This window comes from Hyla sarda, unplaced genomic scaffold (genome assembly GCF_029499605.1).
Source record: "Hyla sarda isolate aHylSar1 unplaced genomic scaffold, aHylSar1.hap1 scaffold_335, whole genome shotgun sequence".
NCBI lineage: Eukaryota > Metazoa > Chordata > Amphibia > Anura > Hylidae > Hyla > Hyla sarda.
The window spans coordinates 299,549-313,961 of record NW_026610098.1 but is presented as its reverse complement, the minus strand read 5'-3'; the positions used below and the strand labels follow the sequence as shown (position 1 = coordinate 313,961).

The 14,413-nt window shown below is 50.1% G+C and overlaps 1 non-coding gene and 2 pseudogenes across 1 annotated transcript; all 3 read left to right on the top strand.

Annotated features, from left to right (window-relative positions):
* The first annotated feature begins 4,631 nt into the window (after positions 1–4,631).
* LOC130330413 (U2 spliceosomal RNA) lies at positions 4,632–4,807 on the top strand (annotated as a pseudogene).
* Positions 4,808–6,884: 2,077 nt separating this feature from the next.
* Positions 6,885–7,075, top strand: LOC130330393 (U2 spliceosomal RNA). Its single transcript, XR_008873559.1, has one exon. It is a non-coding gene; the product is annotated as a U2 spliceosomal RNA (small nuclear RNA).
* Positions 7,076–9,159: 2,084 nt separating this feature from the next.
* Positions 9,160–9,334, top strand: LOC130330425 (U2 spliceosomal RNA; annotated as a pseudogene).
* Positions 9,335–14,413: the final 5,079 nt, after the last annotated feature.

Here is a 14,413-nt window from a genome sequence, read left to right as displayed (position 1 = left end):
CAAGGACTGCCCCCAGAGGGAGAGAACATGGGCATCTGTGGCAGCGAGAGCACCGAAGCCAGCCCCAGCTCCGGAGCCAACACCACGGATGGCCAAGCCGACCAAGGAGGGTAAGAAGGCGAAAGCCACCACCCCTGCCCCGTCCCGCCCCTCCCCTGCCCCTCCCGCCCCATCCCCTGCCCCTCCCGCCCCATCTCCTGCCCCATCCCGTCCCACCCCTGCCCCATCCCGTCCCACCCCTGCCCCTCCTGCCCCATCCCGTCCCACCCCTGCCCCTCCTGCCCCATCCCGTCCCACCCCCGCCCCTCCTGCCCCATCCCGCCCCACCCCTGCCCCCCGTATCCCACCCCGGCCCACCCCTGCCCCGTCCTCCCCTGCCCGGCCCACCCCTGCCCCGTCCTCCCCTGCCCGGCCCACCCCTGCCCCGTCCTCCCCTGCCCGGGCACTCTCTCCTGCCCCCCGCCCCACCCAGCCTCCTTTCTCTCCTGGCCCAGCAGCACCTAACCCCCCTCCAGCTGCTGGTGCCCGCCCTTCGGAGGACTTTCCTGTGCTTCCTCCCCCAGGTACCATACAGAGGAAGAGGAAAGGAAGGGACAACGTATCAGAAGAGTCCCACAAAAGAAAGATAATCGAGACCTGCGAAACCCCTCAAGCTTCAGATGAGGAGGAGGAGATGGAGCAGGTCTGCGAGAGCCTTGAGGCTTCAGAAGGAGAGGAGGTGATGGAGCAGGCCCAAGTGGAGCAGGTCCAAGCAGAGCCAGTCCAAGCTCAATCTATGGAGGAGCTGCTGCAGGACCCAGAGGTTAAGAAAATCCTGGACACTCCGTCCAACACGGTCTACGACGAGTTCTTGGAAGGGCGCTACGAGAAGCCACAGGAGCCGACAGGCGCCAGAGAAGAGGACCCGTCCAACCAGACTGGTAACTAGTATCAGAACTAACCTCTCTTTTTTATTCCCATGGCTGATCTCAACATCTTCTGCATTAATGTGAGGAGTATTAGAGCTTGGTTTAGATTTCAGACTGTTCTTACGTTCTTAGATTCCCAGAGGTGTGATGTTTACATGTTGCAGGAATGTGCTTTGTCTGCTTCTAGGTCTTACAACCATCTGGCCAGGCAGTGGCCTCACGGCCCTTCCTACTGGTCTGGAGGGGGCGACAATAGGTCTGCGGGGGTGGCCATCCTGATCAGGGGAGGTAACTTTGCACTTGATTCCGTCCGGGAGCTCGTCTGTGGCAGACTTCTTGTCGCAGACGGTTCCTGGGCGGGTGAGCCCGTGCGGCTCATCAACGTGTATGCCTCCCCTGAGAGGGATGTCCGACTGGAGGTTCTCCAGGCCCTGCGGGCTGAACTCGCCACCACTAGAGCAGTAGTGTTGGGTGGTGACTTCAACTGCCCCATTGAGGTGGACGGGCGCAGTTCTGGCACATCCGCCAACCTGGACGTGACGTCTAAACTGCTGATTGAGATGGTGACGGAGGCATCCTTGCAGGACGTTGTCGGGTCCATCGGGAACGGCTCCGTAAACTATACGTGGAGCCGCCCCGATGGCTCGCTCCGTTCTCGGATAGACTTCATCTTCACTTCGAGAGCAGTCAGAAAGGTGTCGTACTCTATGGTCCCCTGCTTCTTCTCTGACCACAGGGCCATTCGATTCCGGGGGACTCTGGGCCATGGATTCCCACCTGGCCCGGGCTCCTGGAAGTTGAATTGTGCCCTGTTGGAGCAGAGGGAGGTCATGGAGGAACTTAGGGATGCTTACCTTGTATGGCGAAATGACAAATGTCTGTTCAAGTGCATCAGCGATTGGTGGGAATATGTTAAAGTCGAATTCCGTTGTTTCTTTCAGGCAAAAGGCAGACAACAGGCGTGTGCGAAGAAGTGGGACTTGAGGAAACTGCAGCGCGAGCTGCGGTCCCTGCAGGACCTGCTCCAGTGTGGCTGGGACGTCAGGGAGGAGCTGGAGGAGACCAAAAAGGGCTTGAAAAGGCACTTTGAGGAGGAATCCAAGCGAATCGTCTTTCGTTCCAAGGTGGAGAACCTGGAGAAGGGTGAGAAATGTAACTCTTTCTTTTTCAGGAAGCTCCATGCCGGCCACACGCCCCTGACTGAGCTACGAGATGAGACCGGACACATGAGGAGCGGCAAGGAGGAAGTGATGGGGGTCGTCCACGACTTCTACAGCAACCTCTACGCCCCCAAGTCATCCGACCCCGAAGCCGCCGAGAGGTTCCTGTCAGGTGTCACTAACGTTGTTGATCCCGCAGGTGCGGCGGCTATGGACGATCCCTTGACGGTGGGGGAGCTGCTCTCTGCCGCTAAATCCTTTAAGCCCGGCAGGACCCCGGGCAGTGACGGTCTCCCGGCCGAGCTCTACGTAGCGCTGGGTGACCTGATCTGTCCGGACCTGTTGGAGGTGTACGAGGAGATGGTGGTGGGGGGCAGAATGCCTCCGTCGTTGAGGGAAGGGATGATCACGATCTTGTATAAGCGGAAGGGGGAGAGATGTGACCTGAAAAACTGGCGTCCCATCTCTCTCCTGAACGTGGACTACAAGATCCTCGCCAAGGTGCTGGCCAACAGGCTGAAACCTGTCATGGGGCAGATCGTCCATCCGGACCAGACCTGCAGCATTCCTGGCCGCAGGATTGCCGACAGCCTTGCCCTTGTGAGAGACACGGTCCATTACATCCAGGACCGCGGGGGCCGCGCCGCCCTGGTCAGCTTAGATCAGGAGAAGGCGTTCGACCGTGTCTCCCACGCATTCATGGACAGGGTTTTGCGCAGGCTGGGTCTGGGGAAGATGTTTTGCTCTTTTGTTAACGTTATGTATTTTGACATTTACAGCACGGTGTTGGTGAACGGCTGGAAGACTGACCCCTTTCCTATTCTTTCAGGGGTTAGACAAGGCTGCCCTCTTTCACCTCTCCTTTTTGTTTGTGTTATAGAGCTCTTCGCTGAGACTATCCGGCAGAATGGAGAGATCAGAGGGATCACCGCACCAGGACCAGATCGCCACGAGGTCAAGTGCTCGCTCTACATGGACGACGTGACCGTCTTCTGCGCTGACCAGCGTTCGGTGACTGCACTCGTCCAGACCTGCGAGGACTTCGGCAGAGCTTCGGGGGCAAAAGTCAACTGCGGGAAGTCGGAGGCCATGCTCTTCGGGGAATGGCACCTGGCTTCTTCCGCCCCCTTCCCCTTTGCCGTTAAGCCGGACTTCATTCAAATTCTTGGAGTCTGGTTCGGGAAGGAAGGAGCGGCCCTTAAGTCTTGGCAAGACCGACTAGGAAGGATAAACTCAAAGATCGGACTGTGGAGCTCCAGAAAGCTCACGATGGAAGGCAAGGCACTTGTCCTGCGGAGTGAAGTTTTGCCTGTGCTCCAATATACCGCACAGGCCTGGCCTCCCCATACCACCGTTTGCAAGGCCATCACCCGGACAGTGTTTGGCTTCGTCTGGGGCAAAATGGACAGAGTCAAGAGGACCGTGATGTACAAGGAACCCCGCAAGGGTGGGAAGGGAATACCCGACATCCCCGCTCTGCTGAGGGCCTCCTTTGCATGTGTCACGGTGCAGCGGACTCTTGTAGAAAAGACTGGCTCAGCGGGCAGGTCCATGTCTCGCTTGCTTCTCATGCCCCTCTGGAGACAGCTGGGCTGGGACAAGTGGGACAGCTCCATCCCTTACAACTGGAACACTCCCTGGTTCTATGGGGATGTTGTCCGGTTTGTGAGGGAGCACCAGCTGGAAGGACTGAAACCAGACCTATGGAAGCCGAAGACAATCCACAAGCTCATCCGAGCTAAGGACTCGACCGAGCTGGTTCCGGGACTCCCCGCAGCCACTGCAGAGACAGTTTGGAACAATGTGGCCTCAAAGCGGCTTACCAATGGACACAAGGACTTGTCGTGGATGGCCGTCATGGGAGGTCTCTCTCTCAGGTCATTCATGCATGCCCGCAACCTGTGCAAGACCCGGTACTGCCCCCGTTGCCCCTACGTGGAGGAAACATCTTTCCACGTGTTTTGGCAGTGCCCCTTTGCACAGGGTCTGTTGGACGCCCTAGAACAGGAACTCAGAGACTCAGTGCCCAGGAGCTGCCTATCGTACCATTCGGTGCTTTACGGCCTGTTCCCTGGGACCCACGACGTGGAGGCCATCCAGGAGGCCTGGCGCCTTATGAACTGTTTTAAGGACGCAGTGTGGCTTGCCAGGAACCGCCTCGTGATCAACAGGGAAAACATGTCCGTCCGGGACTGCCGCAGGTTCATCAAGAACCTGCTTAGAGACTATTCCATCTTGGACAGCTCGGCCGTTGATGAGGAAGAAGAGGAGTGAAGACCCCTCTCCTTCTCCCATGTCTCCCTGAAGATACAGCCCAACAGTTTGGCCCTGTGATCCGCCCCCTCCCTACCCCCACATAGTCGCCCACACCCCTACCCCGATCACAGATTGTATTATTTGGTTTTTGTTTGATCTCTTGTGCCTTTATATTGCAGGATTGAGCTGAATGTTAGAGTAGCATGGTGTGCGATGTATAGCTTAGGGAACCTTTGCTGTGTATTGTACTATCATGCTTTGTGTGACTGTAATTTATTGTACGACTTGTAATGACTGAACGGAAAATAAAGCTCTTTCAATCAAAAAAAATCTGTTCTTATCAGTTTAATATCTGATACGTCCCCTATCTGGGGACCATATATTAAATGGATTTTTGAGAACGGGGGCCGATTTCGAAGCTTGCTTCCGTCGCCCTATGCATTGACCCGATATGGCAGTATCTTCGGGTACAGTGCACCACCCCCTTACAGGGTTAAAAAGAAAGATTCCTACTTTCATTGCTACCTGCTTGCTGGCTAGCCCACAGGGGGCCTTGCTGCTGCTGCAGCCAAAAAACAAAAGGTGGTGCTGCTGCTGCTTCTGCTGCTTCTGCTTCTGCTTGTGTCTGGCCGCTGTTGGAGCGTCCAGGCACAGGACTTCTGCTGCTGCTGACTAAATGGCCTCCTTAATTGGATCATTTGAGTAGCCAGCACACCTGTGCAGGTAGGGCATGACATGATAGGCAGCTGCCTTGATAGCGGGTGGGTGCTGAATGTTCCTAATTGACAAAATAAGATTAATGCTTATGAAGAAATATAAAATCTCATCCCTTCCCCAATATCGCGCCACACCCCTACCCCTTAATTCCCTGGTTGAACTTGATGGACATATGTCTTTTTTCGACCGTACTAACTATGTAACTATGTAACATAACATGGGGGGGGGGGGGGTCTCCTGGCTGTTCACACAGGTGTGTCATTGCTGTACATTGACCATGCATTGCTTCTGTGGTATTGCAAAGGCAAAGACAAATGCTTCCAGCCATCCATTGCACTAATGGATTGGTCATCAGCTGGCTGTCTATGTCCCGCATCAATATAGACCAAAGTACAGAGGGTTAGGCTATGCTATTGTGCACCTACCTGATGCATCAGAAGGTGCGAGGCCCTTGCTAAATTCTGTGCACAGACTTTGAGATCTATACTTTAGACTGTATCTAAACCTGCTCCAACATAGACTGACATTCTGGCCTACTTTCAGCCGATGCGACTTGTCTGTCGCTGAACAGTCGCTTTTTATGTATTCAGCACCTATGTATAATGTTGTAAAAATGCTCTAGAAGCTAAAGTCGCAGAAATGTCACACATATTTGGCCTGCAACTTTCTGTGCGACAAATTCAGACAGGAAAAATCAGTATAAATCCTTAGAAAATTATCCCCCAGTGTCTCCATCTGCTGGCGGTATTGAATAAGCATTGCTGCACTGATGGGGTATGCATTAGACGAAAAAAAAGAAGAAAAAGAAGAATAATACGCCCAGAAAAGAGGCGAAAAGGAGAAAAACGTAAAAAAACGTGAAAAAAAAGTAAGAGGAAGAGAAGGGAAAAAAAGGTGGAAATGGGTTTAAAAGTGATTTCGGCGGAGAAATATATATATATATATATATATATATATATATATATATATACGCGCACACACACACATATATATAAACGTATTCTCCGTTGAGATATTGCAGCCGCTGCTGTGTCCAGGCCCAGGAGCCTTAGCACTGTGCTGTGATGTCACTCAATACCACTGACATCACTAGGTGTAAACAACATCTCTCCTTTGCTGTGTATGTGACTATGGAGCTGTTTGGTGATGTCGTCTATTATGGCCTTCATAGAAGCAACAGGAGATTGTTGCATCCATCTAGAACCCTCAGAACTACAGTGCTATGATGTCACTCACTTCCACAGGCCTTGCAGAGTGTAAACAACAACAACCCAGCTTTGTTGTGTATGTAACCATAGGGATTTGTGATGTCACCTAGAACCTTCACAGCAGCGACAGCTTTATGAGGAGCATCAGCACTGCTCTGCCTGAGCAGAACCATCACCGCCATAGGTTGTCAAATAACCCGGGTTTAACCCACACAGGTAAGTCCAATGGGGTGCAGGCATGTCCTCTATGCTTACAGCTTCCCGTGGGTGTTGGTTTGATACCGTTTGGGGACAGCCAAGGAGGCATCTGCAGGCAACAAAGGTAGGTGTGTGCTTGTGTGTGTGTTTCCTATGCAGATCCTAAGCCCAGTGTCACATGCAAGTAGGAGGAGTAAGAAGGGTTCCTGGCAAATCCGGGTTATGGATTGCATTTAAAAAGGCCCCGTGGGAGTGCAATGGGCCCCTGTCTTGCTGCTTAGCAATAATGGTATGGGTTTAGGTTCTGCTGTGTGTACTGGTGGTTGACTGCCCCCCAGCCCAGAGTGTGCATGGAAAATTGTCTGGCAGCCTCCCTGACAGCAAGCAGTGATAGTGCCCATGAAGGGCACCTTGTTGGGCCCGCCCCTTTCACGGTTATCGCTTCTCGGCCTTTTGGCTAAGATCAAGTGTAGTATCTGTTCTTATCAGTTTAATATCTGATACGTCCCCTATCTGGGGACCATATATTAAATGGATTTTTGAGAACGGGGGCCGATTTCGAAGCTTGCTTCCGTCGCCCTATGCATTGACCCGATATGGCAGTATCTTCGGGTACAGTGCACCACCCCCTTACAGGGTTAAAAAGAAAGATTCCTACTTTCATTGCTACCTGCTTGCTGGCTAGCCAGCTAGCCAGCCCTGTGGGCCTTGCTGCTGCTGCAGCCAAAAAACAAAAGGTGGTGCTGCTGCTGCTTCTGCTGCTTCTGCTTCTGCTTGTGTCTGGCCGCTGTTGGAGCGTCCAGGCACAGGACTTCTGCTGCTGCTGACTAAATGGCCTCCTTAATTGGATCATTTGAGTAGCCAGCACACCTGTGCAGGTAGGGCATGACATGATAGGCAGCTGCCTTGATAGCGGGTGGGTGCTGAATGTTCCTAATTGACAAAATAAGATTAATGCTTATGAAGAAATATAAAATCTCATCCCTTCCCCAATATCGCGCCACACCCCTACCCCTTAATTCCCTGGTTGAACTTGATGGACATATGTCTTTTTTCGACCGTACTAACTATGTAACTATGTAACATAACATGGGGGGGGGGGGGGGGTCTCCTGGCTGTTCACACAGGTGTGTCATTGCTGTACATTGACCATGCATTGCTTCTGTGGTATTGCAAAGGCAAAGACAAATGCTTCCAGCCATCCATTGCACTAATGGATTGGTCATCAGCTGGCTGTCTATGTCCCGCATCAATATAGACCAAAGTACAGAGGGTTAGGCTATGCTATTGTGCACCTACCTGATGCATCAGAAGGTGCGAGGCCCTTGCTAAATTCTGTGCACAGACTTTGAGATCTATACTTTAGACTGTATCTAAACCTGCTCCAACATGGACTGACATTCTGGCCTACTTTCAGCCGATGCGACTTGTCTGTCGCTGAACAGTCGCTTTTTATGTATTCAGCACCTATGTATAATGTTGTAAAAATGCTCTAGAAGCTAAAGTCGCAGAAATGTCACACATATTTGGCCTGCAACTTTCTGTGCGACAAATTCAGACAGGAAAAATCAGTATAAATCCTTAGAAAATTATCCCCCAGTGTCTCCATCTGCTGGCGGTATTGAATAAGCATTGCTGCACTGATGGGGTATGCATTAGACGAAAAAAAGAAGAAAAAGAAGAATAATACGCCCAGAAAAGAGGCGAAAAGGAGAAAAACGTAAAAAAACGTGAAAAAAAAGTAAGAGGAAGAGAAGGGAAAAAAAGGTGGAAATGGGTTTAAAAGTGATTTCGGCGGAGAAATATATATATATATATATATATATATATATATATATACGCGCACACACACACATATATATAAACGTATTCTCCGTTGAGATATTGCAGCCGCTGCTGTGTCCAGGCCCAGGAGCCTTAGCACTGTGCTGTGATGTCACTCAATACCACTGACATCACTAGGTGTAAACAACATCTCTCCTTTGCTGTGTATGTGACTATGGAGCTGTTTGGTGATGTCGTCTATTATGGCCTTCATAGAAGCAACAGGAGATTGTTGCATCCATCTAGAACCCTCAGAACTACAGTGCTATGATGTCACTCACTTCCACAGGCCTTGCAGAGTGTAAACAACAACAACCCAGCTTTGTTGTGTATGTAACCATAGGGATTTGTGATGTCACCTAGAACCTTCACAGCAGCGACAGCTTTATGAGGAGCATCAGCACTGCTCTGCCTGAGCAGAACCATCACCGCCATAGGTTGTCAAATAACCCGGGTTTAACCCACACAGGTAAGTCCAATGGGGTGCAGGCATGTCCTCTATGCTTACAGCTTCCCGTGGGTGTTGGTTTGATACCGTTTGGGGACAGCCAAGGAGGCATCTGCAGGCAACAAAGGTAGGTGTGTGCTTGTGTGTGTGTTTCCTATGCAGATCCTAAGCCCAGTGTCACATGCAAGTAGGAGGAGTAAGAAGGGTTCCTGGCAAATCCGGGTTATGGATTGCATTTAAAAAGGCCCCGTGGGAGTGCAATGGGCCCCTGTCTTGCTGCTTAGCAATAATGGTATGGGTTTAGGTTCTGCTGTGTGTACTGGTGGTTGACTGCCCCCCAGCCCAGAGTGTGCATGGAAAATTGTCTGGCAGCCTCCCTGACAGCAAGCAGTGATAGTGCCCATGAAGGGCACCTTGTTGGGCCCGCCCCTTTCACGGTTATCGCTTCTCGGCCTTTTGGCTAAGATCAAGTGTAGTATCTGCATTTGGTCTGGTCGGAAGGTGTCTGTGGTACCCCGCTTCTCGGCCTTGGGGGATTGTCTCTCCTTACGGAGGGACTTCACCCCCTTGCTGCTATTGGGGAGCGGGCTTAGTCCTCAGACAACGGGTTGCGATCCCCCTGTCTCTGGGACCTTGTGTCTCAGAAGGCATTTTCGGTACGTTGAGCGTTACCTGTAGCTTCGGAAGCACCTAGGGTACCCCCGACCTCTGCCTTGGGTAAGGGTTCCGCTTTTATAGCGGGATTCCGAGCCCCTGCTGCTATTGGGGAAGGGGCTTAGTCCCTGGGTGTGGAAGATGCCGTTCTCCTGGGCTTTCCCCTCTGGGGAAATGTCGATGCGAAATACCATCCGCATAGAGGTGTCGGAGAGCCATCGTCAGTTGAAGAACCTCCGCTTCATTGCGGAGGTGATTCTTCTTGACTACTTCCGCCTCAATAGGGAGGACATCCTGTGTCTAAATGACCAGGAAAGCCGTGGCCTGTATACCGTCACCTTCACGGCCACGGCGTGTTGCGATAACATCTATGCAACCTTGTCTGGTGCGGACCAGAGGGACGATCGACTCGACGGTCTTTCGTTCCAGTTCCTCTATGGTGAGGAACATATACCGTTGGTGGTGGCTATGCACAGCCCTCATGTGACCACGGAGGATATAGCCACTTTTCTTCGGCGATACTGCGAAGAGGTGCGATTCGCAAACAAAATCTTGAACTCCGTGCGGTTCTGGAATGGCAAGAGGAAGTTCTGGGTCAAGCTCCGTAAGGATCCCGGTGGTATTGGGGGTCTTTGCCATCCGCCCCCAAATTTTGCCATCGGGAGAGTTCGGGGCTTCCTGTTCTATCCTCAAATGCCTATGTATTGCCGAAATTGCTTGAGGTTTGGCCACACCCAGGAGACCTGCGGCGCGGAGCGTGTGATTCGCTGCAATAGGTGTGGCCAAGAAGGTCACATAGCCTCAAGATGTAGCCATACGATAAGGTGCAACCTCTGCGGAGAGGAAAATCACGATTTTAATTCCTGTCCCCATAAAGCAAAAACTACGATGGGTGGGTCAAGGCTGGGCCCACCCAAAGAGGGGACAGGACAAAAGACGTCCTTTTTTAAGATGCCCAAACCCCAGATGGCAGGTACTGATGGGTCCAGGCCCAAGACCTCTGGTGCTCCATCGGGGGGCCCACCGTTGGTAGTGCTAGGGGGAGGCCATGGGGATTCCACGAAGCCCGGGCGGGTGATCGAGTTTACTGCCCGGGAAATTGAAAGACGTCGATCGACTTCCTACCTGGCTCAAGAGCCCGCCGAAACTTCTGAAGGGGGCTCACCTGTGGCGGGTGGCAGCCGACGGGCCTCGGTGGGGGCAGAGGTGGACCCAAAATTGCAGCATAAGCCAGGTACTGGCTTGGCCCAGGGTCGCCCTGCTCCGGACGAAGAGGCCCCGGTGAAAGCCCGCCGGAAGGGGAGCCAGGTGGCCAGGTCTGAGCCCGGTCCTGTTACTCCGCCTATACAGGACAGGGCCAAGAAGACAAGTGGCGCCAAACCAGGGTTTGCTGCCCCGCCAGCAGTGGACCCGGTGGGTAAAACTGGCCATCGTCGATCGATGGGGAAGTTGGAGCAACAGTCCTCAGCAACGCTTGCTGGGGAACAAGCGATGAAAACTTCCCAAGGTAGCGGCAAAGGTTCCGGAAAAGAGGCCTCACAGGCCCCTGTGCAGCAGTTCCAGTCGTCAAAAGATGAAAGAAGACGCAGATCCATCAGCCGGGGGCCAGAGATTACATCGAGTGAGAGCAACACAGAGGATATGGACAGCAGTGTGACATTTAAAAGACAAAGAGAAGAAGAAGAGGAAGACATTCAAAGGAAAGCGGCGTGCCGTAGTTCGGACGAGAGCGAGCTCAGGGTCGGGGCATCATCGATCTCAAGCTCCGACCCTCAGAACATCAAGGAGCTGATGACCCCGCAGGCGGGGGATGACGGTACGCAGCTTATTATTGACTTTGATTCTCCAAGCACGGACTCTCCATAAACTATGCCTATCCCTGTAAAAATTGCCTCACTCAATGTGAGGTCCTTAAAGAGCCCTGATCGCAGGGCTGCTTTATTTTCTTATCTAGAGACATGTGACTTTGACCTTTGCCTGCTACAAGAATGTGGAATCCCTAGTAAAATGGACTATAAAGACTTAAAAGAAGACTGGAAGCTGGGCCCATCCATATGGTCCGGTGCAAATGACTGTCGTTCTGTGGGTGTTGGGCTGCTCTGCCGAGGCCAGTCCTTTTCTATTCATACAGTAACTGAGATTGTGCCTGGCAGAGCTCTTTTAATTCATCTATATTTTAATGGACTTTTAATTCGTGTTTTAAATGTGTATGCCCCTCCTGATAAACAGGAGCGGGCAGAACTATTTGAAATTTTACCACTGTTTTGTGTTGGGTCTTCCCCCCTGCTGGTGGGAGGTGATTTTAACTGCATACGTGATGGGGAACACCGGCAGGGTGGGGATATTAATCGTAAAGACCGCACTTCTTACCTGCTTAAAAATTTTATTGATGATTTTAATTTGAAAGATTGCTGGAAGGATCTCTTGCCGGAGGACCCAGGCGCCACATGGTCCAATGGAAGAGTGAGCTCCAGAATCGATTTTATTTTTTCCTCTAGAGCTTTTAAACCCCTGAAATGCACGCTCGAGCAGAATATCTTCTCTGATCATAAGCTCCTCTTGGTGGTCCTGGAGCTAGAGGGGGAGCAAAAAGCAAAAAGGGGCCTCTGGAGATTAAACACCACACTCCTAGAGGACCCTGAGATAAAAGAGGAGTTTGTGCGGACCTACCAATGCTGGCAATCACAAAGAAAACCCCACGAGCCTATGCTGCACTGGTGGGAGGGCACCAAATCTAAAATCAGATTTTTTTTTATCAAAGCAGGTAAGAAGAAGGCAAAAATGGAAAAACAGTGGTTTTATGTTCTTAACATGCGTTTAAATGTACTTTTTAAATTGAAAGAAGCTGGTATGGATGTAGAAAATGATATTTTAAACCTTAAAACTGAAATAAAACATGCCATAGAAAAGAAAGGGAAACAAATCATTTTTAACTCACATGTGCAGCACCTGGAGGAGGGCGAGAAATGTTCCCGTTTCTTTTTTAAAAAAGTGATGAATAGGAGGGATATCATCCAAAACCTTGAGGGTGAATCCACTCCAAAAGGCATGTTAGATGCAGTTTTTAACTTCTACCAGCTTCTTTTTAATAAGAAAGATCTTAATCCATCCTTTTTAGAACATGTTCTTAATTCCCTTGATTTTAAGCTAGATGTTTTAGACCAGGAGGTTTTATCCCGTGATCTTAACTTAGATGAACTTTTATTTGTTTTTAAAAGTTTTTCTAGTGGGAAGGCCCCTGGGGAAGATGGTTTACCCATCGAATTTTATTTAGCTTTTTGGGATATTTTAAAGGATGATATGGTTTTATTGTATAAAGAAACTTTTATTGTTAATGAACTTCCCCCTTCCTGGAGGAGGGGGATTGTATCATTACTTTTTAAAAAGGGTGAAAAGGATATGCTAAAAAATTGGCGCCCCATCACACTTTTAAATGTCGATTATAAAGTTTTAGCCAAGTTATTAGCTGTCCGTTTTAAACCTTTTATTCATAAATTAATTCACCCAAATCAGGTTTGTGGGGTACCTGGAAGGTCTATAGCTGAATCCCTAAATATTTTAAGAGATGTTTTATGGTATTTTAAGGATAGAAATCAAACTGTAGCAATTTTATCCTTAGACTTTGAAAAAGCCTTTGATAGGGTCTCCCATGAATACCTGTTTTTAGTTCTTAAAAAGATGGCAGTGCCTGAAACGATTTTAAGCCGAATCATGCTTTTATACCGATCCTGTTTTAGTCAAGTCTCTGTTAATGGCTTTTTAACCAGCGGTGTTCCTCTTTTATCAGGTGTCAAACAGGGCTGCCCCCTGTCCCCACTCCTTTTTATTTGCGCAATCGAACCACTGATGGCCCTCCTCAGAAAAGACCGGGTAGTAAGAGGCGTACCGATACCTGGTGGAGGAGGGACCCATCTAAAGGTGTTGGGGTACATGGATGATGTCACCATACTGTGCCCGGACTCTCCATCCATGAGGGGGGCATTGAGGAACACCAGCTATTTCTGCGAGGTCTCTGGTTTTAAGCTAAACACAGATAAATGTGACTGTTTTTATATTGGCTCCTGGGATTCATCCATCACCCCAGGAGTCACAATGCAACAGGATCAAATTAAAGTTTTAGGTATTGTTTTTAACCAGGTCAATGATGGGAGCCCTAACTGGGATTCAGCTATAGCTAAGATGGAGAAGAAGATTTTAATGTGGAATCTTAGAAACCTTACCATGGAGGGGAAGATTTTAATAATAAAGATGGTTTTACTCCCTATTATGCTATACATTGCCATGGTATTTCCTCCATCTATTTTATACATTAAAAAAGTAACTAGAATTGTTTTTACTTTTTTATGGGGTTCAAAAATGGAGAAATTAAAGCGTGATTTTATGTACAAAAGTAAAGATAATGGCGGGAAAGATGTTCCTAACCTTTTTACTTTCTTTTACATAAAGTATTTCTGTTTCTGTTTTAAAATTATTAAATCCGATGGCATTTTTAGCTGCTTTTTAAGGTACGCTGCGGGCATGGTTTTTAAAAGATGGTTGCGCATCCCTCTGAACGCTCCGGTGCTTCTGTGTCCCCCAAAACATTATGTGGTGTTGGAAAAGACAGTCAGGCTCCTAGGTCTCCAAGATTTGGAGCCTGACATACTGGGGGACCAGAGAAAGGTATCAAAGGTCCTCAGGCGGAGTGAGGTTACCCTGGCAGTGTCCAATTTCACACAGGCAAGATCCAAAAAGGTATGGCGGAACGTGTACGGGAAGTTTCTGGCAAATGTACACAGGGATCTTGCCTGGGCAATCGTCCACCAGTGCCTCCCTACTCGTGAGTTCCAGCACAGGCGAGGACTGGTGGCGAGAGCCAAGTGCCCGAGAGATGGCTGCGGAGTGGACGAAACGGTGCTGCACATATTTTGGAACTGCCCTTTTGCACGGGAGCTTTGGAGGAAGGTAGGCCCACTTTTGAAGTGGGCCTGCGGCCTAAAAGATTTTAATCACGAATGTGTCTTTTACGGTCTTTTTAACTGCCCCAATTTTAAACAGCAG